Source organism: Enhydra lutris, unplaced genomic scaffold (genome assembly GCF_002288905.1).
Source record: "Enhydra lutris kenyoni isolate GAN:26980312 unplaced genomic scaffold, ASM228890v2 scaffoldscaffold87, whole genome shotgun sequence".
NCBI lineage: Eukaryota > Metazoa > Chordata > Mammalia > Carnivora > Mustelidae > Enhydra > Enhydra lutris.
In genome coordinates this window covers 664,460-682,683 of record NW_019154171.1, presented here as the reverse complement: position 1 = coordinate 682,683, position 18,224 = coordinate 664,460, and the positions used below count along the sequence as shown (strand labels likewise).

Here is an 18,224-nt window from a genome sequence, read left to right as displayed (position 1 = left end):
CACACAGTATGTTCTACAGCCACACTCTAATCAAATCAAATTAGAGATTAATAATAGAAAAACAAGCAGAAAGTCTACATACTTGAAAATTAAAATTAAAACTTCTAAATAATCCAGAAGTCAAAGAGGAAGTCTCAAGAGAAACCAAAATTTAAAAAAAAAAGAGAGAGAGAAACCAAAATTATACTGAACCAAACAAAATGAAAATACAACATATCAAAATGTGTGGAATAAAGCTAAAGCAGTGATGGGGGGAATTTTACAGCATTAAATGTTCATATTGGGAAGGAGAAAAGGTCTCAAGTCAATAATCTAAACTCTCATCTCAATAATCTAGGGAAAAAAGAGCAAAATAAACCTAAGGAAAGTAGAAGAAAATAATAAACATAAGAGCAAGAAAATCAATGAAATAGAAAACAGAAAAACAACAGGGAAAATCAATGAAACAAAGAGCTGCTTCTCTGAATTGACAAACACCTCTAGCATGACTGACAAAAAAAGAGAATAGAAATTACCAATATCAGGAATGAAATGGGGAACATCACTATAGACCTTACAGACATCATAAGGATAATAATGGAATACTGAACAACTCTACACACATAAATGTGGCAACTCAGATGAAAGGACCAATTCCTCAAAAAGCAGAAGTGAACACAATTCACCCAATATAAAATAGATAATTTGGATAATTCTGTAACTATTAAGTAGACTGCATTTGAGTTTTTAAATTCCCAAAATGTAAATCTCCAGACTCAGATAGTTATCTGAAAAGCGCTACCAAACATTTAAAGAAGAATTAACACCAATTCTACCCAATTTCTTCCAGAAAATAAAAAATGAGGTACACTTTCTAGGTAATTTTATGAAGTTAGTGTTATCCTTATACCAAAATCAGAGGAAAGCAAGAAAGTGAGAAAGAGAGAAAAGAAGGGAGGTAAGAAGAAAGAAAGGAAGGGAGGAAGAAAGGAAGGGAAGAAGGGAAGATGGGAGGAAGGAAGCAAGGAAGGAAGGAAAGAAGGAAGGAAAAGGGAAATGGAAAGGAAGGAAGGAAGAGAGAGAGAGAGGGAAGGAGGGAGGGAAAAAATTACATAAACAATGAATCTTGGAACACTGCTTCAAAAACTAATGACGTATTTTATGGTGACTAACATAACACACACAAAAAAATTAAATAGGTGTACATCTAATAATACGTGTACTGACTCAAACACTGGAAACCATAAAACACTAATGAAAGCAATCAAATATCTATAAATAAATGGAAGGATAAATCATGTTTATGGACTAGAAGATTCAACATAGTAAATATGTCAACTCCCCCCAAATTTATATACAGATTTAATGCAATTCCTATCAAATTCCAGAATGATATTTTATAGCTATAAACAACATTATTTTATAATTTATATGGAAAGGCAAATGATCTAGAATATTTAACACAATTTGAAAAAAATGGGAGGAACAATCTATAAATTGCAAGATTTACTCTATAGTTATTACAGTAACTAAGAGTGTGTGGTGTGAGCAGAGTCATACACACACAGATCAACAGAAGAGAGGACTCAGAAAGAGACTCATGTAAATATGCCCAGGGGATTTTGACAAAGGTGCAAAAGCAATTTAACATAAGAGAGATAACCTGTACAATAAATGGTTCTTGAGTAATAGGATATTCATAGGCAAAAGAAAAAGCACATTTATCTATGTCTCATAACTTATATAAAAGTTCACTCAAAGTGGATCACAGACTTAAATGTAAAATCTGAAACTACAAAACTTTTAAAAATCAACATAGGGGGCACCTGGATAGCTCAGTGGGTTAAGCCTCTGCCTTCTGCTCAGGTCATGATCTTGGGGTCCTGGGATCGAGCCCTGCATCAGGCTCTCTGCTCAGCGGGAAGCCTGCTTCCCCCTCTCTCTGTCTGCCTCTCTGCCTGCTTGTGATCTCACTCTCTCTGTCAAATAAATAAAATCTTTTAAAAAAACTAACACAGGGAGAAATCCTCAGAATCTAGAGCTAGGCAAAAAGCCTTAAACTTGACACCAAGAGCATAATCCATGAAAAGAAAAAAAATGATAAACTGAACTTAATCAACATTACAATTTTTTGTTCTGTGAAAGGCTGTTAGGAGGTTAAAAAGACAAGCCATGTACTGGAAGAAAATACTTACCAATCACATACCCAGAAAGAGACTGATATCCTGACTACATAAAGAACTCTCAGGGAAGGGAAGATGGCAGAAGAGTAGGAGAACCTTAGGCTCAGTTTGTCCCACAAATACAAGTAAACAACCATTAAATCATCCTAAAGACCACAGAAATTGACCTGAAGATTGGCAGAACAAACTCCATAACTAAAGGTAGAGAAGAGGCCACATCGAAGAAGGTAGAAAGTACAAAGATTCAGTTTGGGAGAGAAATGGATGTTGGTTGCTGCAGTGGGAAGGGAACCATCGTCCTGGAGAAGGGCTAAAGACAGATTAATGCATAAGGGAGCCCACACAAGGAAGACAAAGCCCCAAAGCAACTGGCTTGGAAAGAAAGAGGAGCCAAAACTTCATGAGTTCTTGCAACCAATGGAGCTTAAAGTCTGGAGTTTTAAAGGTTGGCAGCCTTGGCTCAGAGAGCCTGAAGAGCATTGGTCTACTCTTGGAGAGAGGTCAGAGAAAATAGCATGTGGACATACAGCGCAGAAACAGTGATCTGAAAGTGACTGGGGCCCACGGAGGGGAGGTTCTTTGCTCATCTCAGAGTATGTCCCAGAGAGACAGCATTCACAGAGAGACCCCTATAAAAACAAAGGAATTGGCAGGCATCATTTCCTTCCCCCTCCCCTCAGAATAAGCACAGGGCCACCTGCACGAACCAGTGCATCACTGACACTTGCTACCTAACTTTCTTACACCAAGCCTTGTCTCCCAGGTTCTGGTGGAGCCACCCTTCACATCACACATGCCTCAATCCCAGTGTAGCAGCCCCCTCTCCCAAAAGACCAACCAAAACCCCTGCTCACAACACATCTCCCAGCCCAGGAGTTTTGGGGAGCTTGGTTCTGGCATTGGTGGCAATATGTCACAGTTCAAAAGTGGACTACAGCACACCTAGTTATAATTCAGCACATTCAGGCCAGGGACCAAACACTGCCTATAACAGGCAGAGAACCTCTGCAGTTCACTGGCCTAAAGCATAAAAAGACCAAGACACAATAGCTGAGAGGCAGCACACATTGGAGACACTTCCTGAAGCAACAGGCCCTTGGGAACAAAGGACACTACACTGCAGGGCACTATAGGACCTCTTCATAAAACTATTACTTTCAAGAACAGGAGACAGAGCTGACATCTTAACATAAAAACAGGCACAGAGACGTAAACAAAATGAGAAGATAGAGGAATTTGAAAAAATTAAAGAACAAGACAAGGCCATAGCCAGAGATCTAAGCAAAACAGATATAAATAATGTCTGATAAAGAATTTAAAGTAATGGTTTCACTTACTTGTGGAGCATAAGAAATAACACCAAAGACATTGGGAGATGGAGAGGAGATGTGAGTTGGGGGTAATTGGAGGGGGAGACCAACCATGTGAGGCTGTGGACTCTGAGAAACAAACTGAGGGTTTTGGAGGGGAGAAGGGAGGGGGGTTAGGTGAGCCTGGTGGTGGGTATTAGAGATGGCACGTATTGCATGGAGCACTGGGTGTGGTGCATAAAATGCTGGAACACTGAAAAGAAATAAAATAAAACAAAATTTTTAAAAATTAAAATAATGAGCATAAAGATATTTGTTGGACTGGAGAAAAGAGTGGAAATCATCTATAAAACCCTTAACACATATATAATGAATTTTATAGAAAGATGAACGGTTCAATAAATGAAATGAGAGACATGCTTGATGGAATGAACACCAGGCTGGAAAAGCGGAAGAATGAATTAATGACCTAGAAGATAGAGTAATGGAAAGTAATCAAGCTGAATAGAAGATAGACAAATGATGATAAGGAACTCAGTGACTGCATTGAAATGTAGTAACATTCATACTATAAGAGTCCCAGAAGAAGAAGAGAGAGAAAGGGGATAGGAAATTTATTTGAAGAAAAACAGCTGAACACCTCCCTAATCTGGGGAAGGAAACAGATATCCAGATTCAGAAGGCACAGACAACTCCCAACAAAATAAACAAAGCAGATCCACACATGACATAATTAAAATGGCAAAATGGTAGTGATAAAGAAAAAAAATTTTTAAGTGGTAAGACAAAAGAAGAGTTACATACACATACACAGAAAACCCTATATGGCAAAAGGCAGATTTTTCATAAGAAACTTTGCAAGTCAGAAGAAAGTGGCATGATATATTCAAAGTGCTGAATGGGAAAAATATGCAGCCAATAGAAGAAGAGATAAATAGTTTCCCAGACAATCAAAAATAAAGGAGTTCATGACCACTAAACTGGCCCTGCAAGAAATATTAAAGATGACTCTTCGAGCAGAAAGGAAACATCAGAAGTCACAGTATGAAAGTAGCAAATACAAAAGCAGTAAAAAAAAAAAAAAAAATCTGTAAAAAATCAGCTAAAGAACTCACAAAATAAAAAGATGTGAAATATATATATATACCTAAAACATGGGAAAGAGAGAAGTAAAGAAATGGGTTCAAACTTAAGTGACCATCAACTGCATTTACACTATTCTATGCAGAGTATGTTATATACAAACCTAATGGTAACCACAATCAAAAACCACTAATAGATACACAAAGAATAAAGAAAAAGAAATTCAAATATATCATTACCATGCACCTTTTCTGAACACAATGTTGTGAAACGAGAAGTCAACCACAAGACCTGGAAGGACCACAAATACATGGAGGTTAAATAACATGGGTTAACCAAGAAATAAAGAAGTACATAGAAACAAAGGAAAATGAAAACATAACCATCCAAAATCTTTGGGATGTAGCAAAATCAGTCTTAAGAGGGAAGTTCATAGTCAAGTAGGCCTACTTCAAGAAGCAAGAGTAAACTCAAATAAACAGCCTAACCTTACATCTAAAGGAGCTAGAGAAAGAACAAACAAAACCCAAAACCAGCAAAAAGAAGGAAATAAGTGGGCAGAAATATATGACATAGAAACTAAAAAAATAGAACTGATAAATGAAACCAGGAGCTAGTTCTTTGAAAAAATAAAGAGAATTCATAAACCTCTAATCAGACTTATCCAAAAACAAAAGGACACAAATAAATAAAATTCCAAATGAAGGAGGAGAAATACAAGCCAACACCACAGATACACAAACAATTCTAAGAGAATATTATGAAAAACTATACATCAACAGACTGGACAACCTAGAAAAAAATGGATAAATTCCTACAAATATATAACCTCCCAAAACTGAAGCAGGAAGAACTAGAAAATTTCAACCGGCCAAATCCAGCAAGAGATTGAATCAGAAATTTTAAAACTCCCAACAAATGAAGTCCAGGACCAGATGGCTTCACAGGTGAATTCTACCAAATGTTTAAAGAAGAATTAATACCTATTCTTCTCAAACTATTCCAAAAAATAGAAGATGAAGGAAAGCTACCAAACTCATTCTATGAGGCCAGTATCACCCTGATACCAAACCCAGAGAAAGACACCACAAAAAAGAGAACTACAGGCCAACATCTCTGACAATCATGGATGCAAAAATCCTTAACAAAATACTAGTAAAGAGAATCCAACAATACATTTTAAGAAATTATTCACCACGATCAAGTGGGATTTATTTCCGGGATGCAAGGGTTGTTGAATATTTGCAAATCAATTAATGTGATGCATCACATCAATAAGAGATAAGATAAAAGCCGTATAATCATTTCAATAGACTCAGAAAAACTTTTGACAAAGTACAACCTCTATTCATGATAAAAATCCTCGACAGGGGCACCTGGGCGGCTCAGTGGGTTAGAGCCTCTGCCTTCGGCTCAGGTCATGATCCCAGGGTGCTGGGATCGAGCCCCGCATCGGGCTCTCTGCTCGGTGGGGAGCCTGCTTCCCCCTCTCTTTCTGCCTGCCTCTCTGCCTACTTGTGATCTCTGTCTGTCAAATAAATAAATAAAATCTTAAAAAAAAAAAAAAACCTCGACAAAGTAGATTTAGAGGGAATATACCTCAGCATAATAAGGTCCTATAAGAAAAATCCACAGCAAACATCATACTTAATGGGGGAAAATCAAGAGGTTGCCCCTAAGGTCAGGAACAAGACAAATATGTCCACTCTCACCACTTTTATTCAACATAGTACTGGAAGTCCTAAGCACAGCAATCAGACAACAAAAAGAAATCAAAGGGACCAAACCAGTAAGGAAGAAGTAAAAATTTCACTATTTGCACATGGCATAATACTCTATATAGAAAAGTCTAAAGACCCCACCAAAAACTACTAGAACTGAAAAAATGAATTCAGTAAATTCATAGGATATAAAATCAATGTGAAAATCTGTTGCATTTCTCAACACCAATAATGAAGAAGCAGAAAGAGAAATCAAAGAATTGATCCCATTTATAAGTGCACCCCAAAATTGTTAAGATACCTAGGAATAAATGTAACCAAAGAGGTAAAAGACCTGTACTCCAAAAACTATAAAACATTTGTAAAAGAAATGAAGATGACACAAAGAAATAGAAAGACATTACCTGCTCATGGATTGGAAAAATAAATATTGTTATAATATCTATATTACTCAAAGCAATCCACAGATTTAATGCAATCCCTATCAAAATACCATCAGTATTTTCCACAGAGCTAGAACACACAATCCTAAAATTTGTACAGAACCACAAAAATCCCTGAATACCCAAAGCATTTCTAAAAAGAAAAACAAAACTGGAGGCATCACAATTCTGGATTTCAAGCTCTTTTAAAAAGCTGTGGGTCATCAAGACAGTATAGTATGGCACAAAAACAGATACACAGTTAAGTGGAACAGAATAGACAATCTAGAAGTAAACCCACAATTATATGGTCAGTTAATATCTGACAAAGCAGGCAAGAATATATAATGGGAAAAAGACAGTCTCTTCAGCAAATGGTGTTGGGAAAACTGGTCAGCTACATGCAGAAGAATGAAACTAGACCACTTCCTTACACCATATACAAAAACAAACTCAAAACAGATTAAAGACCTAAATTTGAGACCTAAAACTATAAAAATCCTAGAATAGAAAACAGGCAGTAATATCTCTGACATTGGCTATAGCAACATTTTTCTAGATCCATCTCTTGAGGCAAAGGAAATAAAAGCAAAAATAAGCTATTAGGACCACATAAAAATAAAAGCTTCTGCCCAGCAAAGGAAACAATCAACAAAAATAAAAGGCAACCTACAGAATGGGAGAAGATATTTGTAAATGATATACCCATAAAGGGTTAGAATCCAAAATCTATAAAGAACTTAACAAAATCAATACTTAAAAAATAAAAAATCCAGTTAAGGGCATTTTTTTGAAGAAGACATCCAGATGGCTAACAGACATATGAAAGATGTCCAACATTACTCATCAATCAGGGAAATAAAAATCAAAACTAGAATGAGATATCCCCTCCCACCTGTCAGAATGTCTACAATCAACAACACAAGAAACCACAATTGTTGGTAAGGCTGTAGACAAAAGAGAACCCTCCTGCACTGTTGGTGGGAATCCAAACTGGTAAAACCACTCTGGAAAACACTATAGAGTTTCCTCAAAAAAGTTAAAAGTAGAACTAGTCTATGATCCATTACTAGTTATTTGCCAAAAACAAACAAACAAACAAAAAAATACAAAAACACTAAATCAAAGGGATACATGCACCCCAATGTTTATAGCACCATTATTTACAATAGACAAATTGTGAAAGCAGCTCATGTCCATCTATAGATGAGTGGATAAAGAAGAAGTAGTATATATATAATGTAATATTATTTGGCCATAAAAAAGAATGAAATATTGCCATTTGCAACAACATGGATGCAGCTAGAGAGTATATACTAAGTGAAATAAGTCAGTCAGAGAAAGACAAACACCCTATAATTTCACTCATATGTGGAATTTAAGAAACAAAACAAATGAGCAAAGGGGAAAAAAGAGAGAGGGAGAGAGAGAGAGCGCGAGAAGAGAGACAAGCCAAGAAAAAGACTTAGCTGTTGGGAACAAACTGATGATTACCAGGTGGGAGGGGATTGAGGGGATGGGTGAAATAGGTGATGGGGATTAAGGAGAGCACTTGTCACGAGGAGCACAAGATAATGTGTGCAATTGTTGAATCACTACGTTGTACACATGAAATTAATATAACACTGTATGTTAACTATACTGAAATTTAAAAATATATTTCTAAAAATAATAATATTAAGAATTCTCAAAACTCAACAGTAAGAAAAATTGAAAAATTAAACAAATAGTAAATGAAAAAAAGTGCAAAGACAAGAAGAGTCACATCACTTAGGAGGATATACAGATAGTAAATGAGCACATGAGAAAATGTTCAACATCATTAGCCATTAGGGAAATGCAAATTAAAACTATAATGACATGTCATTACACGCCTATGAAAATAGCTAAAACGAAAAAAATAGAGACAACAGCAAGTGCTGGCAGAGGATGCAGAGACAACCCCTCACACAGTGCTAGCAGGAATATAATACAGTATACCCTCTAGAAAGCACTTTGACTGTTTTTTTTAAAAACTACCCTACAACCTAGCAATTAACCTAGCAATTGCCCTCCGGAACACTTATCCCAGGGGATAAATGAAACTTACGTTCACACAATTACCTATACATGAATGTTCCCAGCAGCTTTATCCATAGTAGTCCAAAACTGGAAATTAACCAAAAGGTTGTCAATGGATGAGTGGTTAACTGAACTATAGTACATCTATACCATGGAATCTTACTCATCCTTAGAAAGGCACAACTAGTGATACATGCAACAACTTACATGGATCTACACAGTGAAAGCACTAGGTTAAAAAAAAAAAAAAGCAAAACCTAAAAGGTCATACACCGTATGATTCTCTATGTATAGCATTCTTGAAATAACAAAGTTACAGAGATGGAAAATAGATTAGCAGTTCGGAAGGGGGTTTGTTAAATAGGTGGTGTAGGCAGAAGGGATTTTGGTGTGGCTGAAAAGGGCTACATGAAGGGTCCTTGCAGTAATGTAAATTCTATCTTCACTGTGTCAATGTGAATATCCTTGTTGTGATACTGTATCATAATTCTGCAAGATGTTACCATCAGAGGAAACTGGGTAAAAGGAACATGTAAATCTACCTCAAAATTAAAAAATTAATCTCTCTGTATTCACAGAGTTTTCCAGCCACTACCCAACTTTTTCCCCGTCCTTTATATCACAACTTCTCAAAAACACTGTATTCACTTCTCCTTTCTTTCTTTCTTGAACCCACTTCAACCAAGAGAAGAGTCATCTAGACTCTGACTAGAGACTAGTCAGAGTCATCTCTGATAACATCAAAGTTCTGGCCCTTTCTCAGGTTCTCAGCAGCCTTCCCTGCACTGCCTTCTTTTTTAGTCTCAGGGCTTGCTAAGGCTCTAGCTTTTCCTTATTCTCCTTTGCTGGCTCCTTCCACTCTTCCCACCTTCCACCTTAAGCCCACCGTCCCTAGAAGATCTCAGTCTTGGCTTTAAACACTGACAACTCTCTGAAGATGTCTGTCTTTTGACCCAACTAGCTCCGAACGAGTCTCCCATCCACAGTGTCCTCTGCACCCTGGCTCAGCACTGCCCAGTGCCTCTGCTCTTGTTCAGCTCAGTTCCTAACTCAGTTCCTGAGTCACAAAGGGCTCTGCTCACCCAGAGGTCTCTCTTTTTCTCTTACCTTTCTCATTCATTTCTTCTAAACATATCCCAAATCCCACGGCTTGCACCTGGTCATTGATTTTCATGCGGATGGCTGGAACACTCCAGTTCCACAGTCTGTCCTCTGAGGGGACCCCAAAACCCCAAACCATGGACCATTCTCTTGGAACACCTTCCAACACTCCAGTCCACAGTCTGTCCTCTAAGGATCCCAACATCCCATCCCACTACCCATCCTCTAGGAATGCCCCCCAGTATCCCAGGCCATAGCCCATCCTCTGGGAGGACTCTCTGAACATCCTAGACCATGGACTAATCTCTGGGAACAACCCCCAGAACCCCAATCTGTCACTGCACTTTTCTGGGACCCACAGTCTCAGTCTGGCCTCTCCCTACGGAACCCAATATGTCTGACCTACAGAGGGATGCCTGGGGCTCACCTCTGAAGACTCCACAGAACCTGCCCTGAGCATTGGGCTGAGCTCAGACTGGGAGAGACATCTGCAGTCAGCAGAAGAAGGGCTGCACCCCTGAGACCCTGGGTGCAGTTGTGTCCTGAGCAGGGACAGAGATGGGAGAGCCACTTTGTGAGGTCTGAGTAGTAACAGAGGGGCAGTGCTCCACTATGCTTCCACTATGGCTGAGCCCAGGCCTTTTCTTCTGAGTAAGATTCATACCAAAGTGACCAAATTGCCACCAACTTTTAGAAAAATATAGATATTATGACTGCTATTTCAAACTCCATGGAATGCTCCTATCTTCCTACCTGGTCCTGAATCTGTCTGTCCTCTGACTCTGATTCCTTCCCCAACAGTCTTGTAGCTGTGCTTCCCCATCCCTCCAGGTCCTGTAAGAGCTCTGCTCCCCTAGGCCCCTCCTGCTAAGGGCTTGGTCTGTCCTGCTGCAGACTTGACACCCTACCCATGCCTTGCCTGAACACAGAGCTGAAGCTAACCAACCCTGCTTCGGGTTGTGCTGTTTGGTCTTGCTGCTCCTCCTGCAAGTGTGTTCACAGCATGGGGAGGAGCTAGCTTATTGAGAGGACAGGTCTGGGTTATAAGAGTGGCCAGAGGCCAAGGCTCAGTGCACAGGGGCAGGGCACCAGACACAGGCTCAAACACCTGCCTTTACTGAGGAGCGAATGGAATTGTGCCTTTAGCCCCTTCTCAGCGTGGTCCAGCAGTTGTTAGTTGCTTTAACTCTGACCTGAGAAGATGACCAGACAATTGAGGGGATGTTAACGAGGGAGGGTGGGGGGTACGTGTGAGCTGTGTTCCCAGATGCTAAAGCCAGGCCTGGGCACCCCCCCGCCCACAGCTCTTTCTGATGGCTCTTGACAGCAGAAGTTGGCTAGAGGTTTGTAGGCATGGTAGAGTTTGCTGGCATTATGGATCAGAGCTCAGGTTTGGTGCAAATGGGCTGGCAAAGACATGAGGGACAGGAAGCATGAGTATGACAGAGATCCCGAGAACCTGCCCTCAGTGCCCCTCAGTCCAGCAAGCCACACCTAAACTGTCTTTTTGGCGCACTGTGTTTCCTCCCGTTCTGAGGATTAGGTGCCGTCCCCTACACGGGCGTGCCAATTTAAAAAACTGAATTACTGAATGAAGACCGACACGCTGGTTTTACAGTAGCGCATAAATCAGCAGCAGCAATATACATCATTTGGAATACAGTAACTTCAGAAATTTTAAGGGCACTTTTCTTCAAGTTCTTTATTTTCTTTTTAAGATTTTATTTATTTATTTGACAGACAGAATTACAGGTAGATTGAGAGGCAGGCAGAAAGAGAGGAAGGGAAGCAGGCTCCCTGCTGAGCAGAGAGCCCGATGTGGGGCTTGATCCCAGGACCCTGGAATCACGACCTGAGCCAAAGGCAGAGGCTTTAACCCACTGAGCCACCCAGGCGCCCCTCTTCAAGTTCTTTAATCACTTAACATTATACAATAATGAAAAGAGAAGAAAAATGTATATTGGCTGCTGAGAAAATATTAAAAAGAAATCGCTCCGCAGCTAATGCTTTCCTCTTGTGGGCAGTCTAAGGTCCTAAGAAAACATTCCAGTCATCTACCTTAAGCACTACTCAAGTCCCAAAGCCTCGCAGTCACTTCAGAGCTGTCCAGGGGGCTGTGCCTCCATGGGTGTGGCTGCCTCTGCCAGTAATGGGGGCGTTTGCAGGGGCGTGGCTACAGCTGCAGGGGGCTGGGGTAGGAGGATCTGTGTCTGCAGGAGCGTGTCTGTCCGTGGGGGCGTGGCTGCGTTGGAGGTGTCTGAGTCCATTGAACTTTCCCAGTTGATGAAGCTGGAGAAGTAACAGGCCCAGCCCCTGGGGGGAGGATGGGGCGTCAGCCTCCTTCTCAGCTCGCCCAGGAAAAAGCAGATGTGCCTCTACCTCACGCCACGCCAGCGCACAGTGTGACCCTGTGTCCCTTCGGATGAGATTTGCAACATATGAATTTCCGTAGAAGCTTCTAGAACGTTCAACCCAACAGCATTGTCTGTTTCTTTCTTTCTATCTTTTTTTTATGCTCTCATTTTATTTTTTTTATTTTTATTTTTAATTTTATTTTTTATAAACATATAATATATTTTTATCCCCAGGGGTACAGGTCTGTGAATCTTATGCTCTCATTTTAAATAGTCTCCGAGCCTATGACGACAGTTGTCCTTCCTGTGCTGTGCCCAGGGAGGGTAACAAGTGAGTTGTACTCAGAAGCACACCCGATAGACCTCCAGGGGCAATGCCACCCTGCTGCAGTCTGGAATTGGGCCGCCCTGGGCTGCCTCCTGCTCTCAGCAGGACCCCTTACGCCAGGCCCTACGGCCAGCCCCCATGTGAGAAAGAGGCCGTCTCTTCTACCTTCACTTCAGGCTGTTCCCCTTACTCTTGTAGAAAGGAATTGCAGTGTTGTTGACTTTGGTCCATCCTGCAAACCAGTTTGAAACTGTCCTTTGCCCCTCAAAAAACAGACTTGCGCTGGGGCGAGTCGTCACTACCGTCTCCTGTGGAGCGTGCCTCCTGCTTGGCAGTGCCCATCAGATTAGGACACTGAAACCACAGCAGTGTGGCCAGAGCACCGACCTCACCACTGAGTGGCCCAAGAAGCCACTAAGTCCGGCCTCACAGCCCGCGGGACTGGCCACTTTGGTAGCACCAGAGCCTGGGCGACTTTATGAGAGGAGCCTCTTCTCTGAGGGTGCGGCCCGTGGGCGGCCCCAAGAGGCAAAGAAAATGCCTCCGCAAGGTGGTGCAGCCACCCACAGGAGTTAACCAGAGAGACCTTGTCTGTGGGGTTTCTTCCTGTATTTCCAATATATAGGAAAGATGGAAAAGTCTCCGAGTTCCTCTACAGGCCATCTCCTCTGAGCCTCTAAGTCTCTAGGTTATACTTTCCTTTCTCTGGCCTTACATGTCTCCATTGCAGGCCCAAATCCTCCCCACCACACCCCAACCCTCCCTTCAACTCCATCCTCTCCCTGACGCCCTGGAGTTGAAAGGCTCTACTCCTCTCCCCTTTCCCAAGAGGCTTAGATCTCTCTGGTGGACAGTCAATGCCCCCAAGCTCCCCTCTGCAGCCTAGATCACTACGTGCAGCTGTCTTCTTGTCTCCCCTGATGTCTCGAAGGTGCTCACAAACCCAGAGCCTGAGGGCTGTCCCCACCCTGAAGACCCTTTACCTAAGAAGCGCCCCCCACTCCCCACCCCTGGGCTATGCAGCCATCTCCCAGTGGGTGTGACTCAGCTAGCTACCACCAAACCACAATGATCTTTCCAAAATACACATCAGATCATATGTCCTCTGGCTTAAAACACTTCCCAGGTGTCCCAGGGGTGGGCACTGCTGAATCTGCAGCCAGGGCTCTCCTTTCCTCCATAATTCGTGGTGTTCCTCAAACCTGAGCTATCTTCAAAGGGGTCATGAACTTCTCAAAAAACAAAAACAGTATCAGCATTTGCTTTTGCATCAGTATAATAAAACTTACGATCCTAAATCCCACTTCCACTTTATATCTGATGTGAACAACTACACTCAAATGTTTGTAAACTAAATTGCGGTAACAAGCAGTTCTTGTGCAGTCCTTTACAGTTTATCTAGAGCTTTCTTTCACCTCTGTAGTTTTTAATGAGATTTAATCCTCATTGGCAATTATGAGAGTTGGTATCACCAGAAGCATTCCCAGCCCCCACAAGTTCTGCCCCAGGAGCCTGAACACAGAGCTATGCCACCCCCTATGAGCAAATTTCAGGGGTAGCATTTTCTAGGTGGTTTAGGTTAGAGTGGACTGCCTTGTATTCAGGAGGTAACAACTGCCTACAACTGGTAACAGCCTCCTGTTTGCTTTTCCTCAGAATCACTGTATATTGTGAAGTTGACAATCCTGAAGTCAGAGCTCAAAGGATCACCTGGGGACTTCACAAGCAGACAGTCCTGTGTGGTGGACTGCTAGGCACCTGCTGAGCTCCTGGCCCAGGTCTGGGTCTGTAAACACAAAAATGTCCATACACAGGGAAGCTGGTGCTTAATATCCATATCCTTGGAAGGAACTAGCGACATTAAATCCACTTATTCCGCTGTGTGTGGCCAGAGTGGGAAAAAAAGAGGCTCTGGGGGATTGAATTCCCCCCACCCCCCGCCGCATTCCATTGCACAGAAACGCCTGACTAGCGCTCACGTGTGTGAAGCCAGCGGTGGGAGCAGATGCCGCCCTGCAGTTCAAGCAGAACATTGTCTGTCTGAACACGTCCAAACTCCGCTCAATATCCCCATGGCCCACCCCAGAGTGAAGAACCTGGTTTGTCCTGCGAACCTGCCTCCTAGGGAGCTGCTCCCATCAAATCCAGAAAATGCTTGGTGTGGGAGTGCGCGCCCTGTGCTCATACCAACTACTCATTTTTCCCACAGACCTTCCTTGCTCCATAAAGTAACAACTGAACACAGGATTATTAAAACCCTACCTGCTCCCCAGAATAGACAGGTTAGGTTCCTCACCTCCTGTTTCCCCACTGGCCTGAAGACTTGATCTTTCTCAACAAAAGTGAAGTCGTAAGGTCCAAACTGATAGCTCCGGAACGCCGAGCGGAGAGCAATACTCCGACTAAGAAAAAGTCTGCAGGCACCGAACGCGGGCCTGCGCGCCCCGGGGGCGGGGCGAGCCCTTCTCCGTACCTCCCGGCCTGACCACGCCCACAGACGTCACAGCAGGCACTGCCACCCGACCCCGGCAGCCCTCAGGACTCGGAGAAGAGGGAACCCTCACCCCCTCACCCTTCACCCTGAGAGCTACAGGAGACTCAGGAAATGGAGAAAAAAGGCTCTTGGTGAAAGGCCAGACCCTCTCTGAAAGTTGACAGTGTCCCAGTACAAGTTCTAGTTTATAGAAGGTAGCCAAGTACAGGTTTTTCCTTATGAACAAGAATTTGGAAAACGTAAACTGCGTGACTATTTTGCCTTCTTATTTCTCTTCTGCCTTTGAAGAGTTCTCAGCTATTGCTGATAAACCTGACCAGCACTCCTCTTATTTTCTCTTTGCCTGTTCCCTCTCGAGCCTAGGCCTGGGCCAATGTTAGTTACATTTGTGGGAAGCTCACTCTTTCTCCCATACAACAGACACAAAGAGAGGTAAACACAGAGACACACAAACACACGCACAGACACATCAGATACACGGGCACACAAACTAAACACAGATACAGATAGGTACACACATAGACACACACACCACACAGACACTACACACACATAGACGCAAATTGCATACACACAGAAGGAAATGCAGGCATACATATACACACACAAACACACACAGAACAAAAACTGCACAGACACACACACACAGACACACACATACCACAAGCATACACTATACACAGACATATTAACCACGCATAGAAACAGGGACACACACAGAAACACACACAAAAATATAAACAGGCACATAGAGAGACACATAAATACACACATACCAACACACATGCACAGACACACACAAGACACACAGAGGCATACATAAACACATACACTACACACAGACACAAACACCCAGGCCTGCAATGCACCAGGCAGCTCAAGTGGGGCCTTAGCCCCCCAATCACTGCCCAAGGATTGACAGGAATTCAGAGGCTCCTAAGTCCTCCACCATGTAACAGACAAACCCCAAAATTTCCCCTTCTGGGAAATGTCTCTATAAACCTCTCTGGGAGAATTATTTCTTTAAGGTGTCTGGCTACATTAGGTATATGGGAGGCATAGACTTGATAACAAACACATTGCAAAGGACAGGGTATGGTCAGGTTACCCAGGAGCATTTCCAAGGATCCAAAGGGCCTCTGGGCCTCCTGGAGCCTGTGCTCCTAGAGCACAGTCCAGGGCTGACCACAACCACAAGTGAGCCCAAGTAGTCTGATATAAGATCCAGTATGGCATTTCAGACACCTTGTGTCAGATTACTGTGCACATCGTGTGTAGACACAGCCCACATGTGCTGTGCCTGGTGACTCCATTCACGTGGGGCAGGACACCTGTGGAGTTCGTGACCACAGCAGAAATGCAGATGCATCCACGCTCATCCGTGAGCCTGAGCATCCTCCTCAAACACCTCAAGAAACACAATAAAGAAGAGAAAATGTCACAGGGAGCAGGGAGTATGAATGTGCAGACACCCTAAATGGTTACTGCCATCCTTACAGAATAATAGCCACACCTGGGGAGCCTTGGTGTGCAGGCCAACAGGTCCAAAGGAGGATCGTGAAGCACCAGGAGGGCAACTATGGCTGGCCAAACACATAGTTACTAATGCCTGTGTTACTAATGTTCACCTGTGTTACTAACATTCACCTGCTGACTCAGCCTGGCCATTGGGCTGACTGCATCCTTCCTTCATCTTCCTTCATCACAAGCCCCTAATGTTCTTTATGTAGCTGTTGAATGTTTGTGGTGGGATCAACTATCCCTGCTCCAGGAATGAGTGCATGCTGCCCAAATTATGGAAGAAATCCCACCCCTGCCAGGGATTGGCATCTACATGTCCCAACACACATGGCAACAAAGCCCACACAGAGCAGAATTCCATGCTGGACCAAGTTTCAAGCTCTCCATCTCTGGGCTCTTTAGTCATTGCTAACCCATCCTCTTGGATGTTGAAACCAGGTTCAATTAGGGATTCTGGCAGTTAAGAATGAGGATTGGATGGAGGTAATGTTGTTAGAAACTACAGCATAATTCATGGTGCTGGTGCTGTACCATGGAGAGGTTCTGAATTTCTTCAGTCACAAGTGACAGGGGACAGTCTCAGAAATGATGTGGTGATTCCCGAGCTGGGCAGGAACACTTCACCAAAATCTAACCATAGAGTCACACTTTTCGCAGATGACTTGAGAAACTCCTGAGAGAAACTCCAAAATAGGAGCTATCTAAATGTTCTTAGCAAAGAGAAGCATCATTGGAATCAGATATAAAGGCTAAACAAAGGTGGCTCTTTCCAAGTATACAGTACTTGAATGTATAAATTCTGAAATACCTGTAATAAAATCCATTTGCTTATATGATGTAAGTAGCAGTAGGTTTTATATGGATGTGTGGATGCGCATATTTTATGTGTTTGTGGGTGATCCAGTGAAGTGCCCTGGGCTTCTTACCCTCAACAGACAGATATGACTCAGAGCCATTTCCATCCCAGTCTTCCACTCCCACTTCACATGGAAATCTTCCAGCAGGTCCCCTTTGGAAATCCTACCTTCTCTCAGGGGTTGCTGTGATCACCCACTGTGCAGGCCTCTCTGGCCACCAGCCTTTGCCTGCTCTGACTGCATAGGCTGCACATCCTGTTCACCCACTGCTGCCCACAGATTGTTCCACTCAGCCCAGCCTCACTGACCCCTAAGAGATATAGGAGAGATGGGACACTGGCCAGACAGCCAGGGTAGCTGTCTTCTGTCCAGCCAAGAGAGGGACCTGAGAAAGAAAAATCAAATGCAGACTTACATGAGTTCCTTTATCTACTGCTGTGTAACAAAATAACAACCAAAATAACAACCATTTTATCATGCTCCCAGATGCCATGGGTCTGGAACTCAGGCACCATGGAAAGAGATCATCTGAGCCCCAGTACAGTTAAGGTGGCACAAAGGACTGAAAGCAACTTGAGACTGGGGACTGGAAGGCATTGAGAAGTGGCCTCACTCATTTCTGTTGTGGGATTATATGCCATACCATGTGGCTGCTGCCCTGATCCTTGGACTTCTTCACAGCATGGTGACGGGGCCCCAAGGACAGGAACTGGAAGCTGCCAATTCCTTCAGCCCTGTACCCAGGACTGGCAGGTATCACTGCCATCATACTCTACTGGTCAAGCAATCACAGAGGCCAGGTTCAAAGGG

General features: G+C 42.8%; 1 protein-coding gene across 1 annotated transcript in view; it reads right to left on the bottom strand.

Annotated features, from left to right (window-relative positions):
* The window catches only part of LOC111161928 (OCA2 melanosomal transmembrane protein), a 469,742-nt gene extending 454,764 nt beyond the window's left edge, over positions 1–14,978 (bottom strand). The window contains exon 1 of the mRNA XM_022526004.1: positions 14,839–14,978. The gene's annotated coding sequence lies outside the window, so the exon portion shown is untranslated. The remainder of the gene's footprint in view (positions 1–14,838) is intronic.
* Between the last annotated feature and the right edge of the window lie 3,246 nt (positions 14,979–18,224).